Raw genomic sequence first — 1,469 nt, forward strand, 5'->3', positions numbered from 1 at the left:
AGGAATATGGCATAACGCTGTGCTCAACATCATAGCATCTAGACCATTTAACCAGCATGCTTCTCCTGGCAACAAGAGAAGCTCCTGGAAACCTTCCAGCCAGCTTCTGGACTGGACAGGAATAAGGATCTACACAGGTCAGTCTGGTCCCACTGGCAGCACAGCCTTAACAGCTTCCCCATTCTGGCTTGCACATGTGTAAGTTCTTAGCTGGTATAAGGCAAAGAAGGACAAGATAAATAATGCATCCTCACCTCTTACAAGACAAACAGCGTAAACACTACAGAAAGTCTCAAAAGTCAGCAGCCTTAGTCTGTTGGCCTTGGCAGCACTGATGAATTCTCATTAAATGAAATTTAGCCTAGTAAATAAACAGCCTTCTTTGCACTGAATAAACATTATAATGCAGAATCTGAAGACACATTCTCACCCTTCATGGCACTGTGAAATGGGCTTGTGCACCTTACTAGGTTTCTGAATTTGAACACTTAAGACCAATGGGTAGCTGAAATGTAATTACACCTGCTGTTGTCTAGAGCGTGAGGGAAGTCTTCTTTAAAAAACAAGCAACAACAAAAAAACACCAACTGCAGAGTCCCCTAAAGAGAAAAACAAGCATTGACCAGAAATAAATTAATACCAGAAGATGAGTTTGTGCCTCATTCAGACTCTGACAAGTGCACGTCTCAGTTTTGAGATTAGGCGAGAAATTCTTCGAACTAACAGGGAGAAAGAAGAAGCAAGTCATGTAATGTGTTAGTCTGAGAAACTGCTTAGCACAGGTTTAGGATTCCAAATACAATCTTGAACTCTTATTCCTCCCAGCTGGTAAGCAGTTGATTAAAAAACCCCAGTAAGAAAACCAGACCCAAAATAAATCTTGCTTTGAGAAACATGTCCACTTGCATGTCAGGCTTACAAGCAGAACATTTTTTACATTTCAACAATGAATATGCAAATAACTAATGGGGAGTTTGCATCAGTCATGATACCATACTCCTGTATCTGTAATCATGGCAAACACAACAAACCCCGTCTGTTTAGATGTATGCAATTGGAGCAAATGAACTACACCATGTAGAAAAAGTGAAATACTGATTAATTTGAAACAGCTAACAGGAAAAATTATGCTAACAAGACAACTTAATGGAAGCTGTTTGGCACTTCCCAACTGAGTATGATTTCATGATGTCCAATATTAAGCCTTCTATAACTGGATTTTATTTTTATAAACTCTCCTTCCCCATGTACACATTTAGTTCCACAAACTAATGATGTGGAAAATGCTGCTTCTGCTTCAACCAGAATTCAGAAATTTCACTGGTGAATTCTGGAGTGTTAGGGGAATTTCATGAATTTGGTAAAACAAAAGCTGCTGCCTTCTAAGACTTGAAGCCACTGTGCTAGCACAGAGCAACAACCAACTACAAATTGCAACTGGCTTTAACTAAAGAAAAAAATATTAAAAC

The sequence above is a fragment of the Anas acuta genome, chromosome 16, assembly GCF_963932015.1.
Source record: "Anas acuta chromosome 16, bAnaAcu1.1, whole genome shotgun sequence".
NCBI lineage: Eukaryota > Metazoa > Chordata > Aves > Anseriformes > Anatidae > Anas > Anas acuta.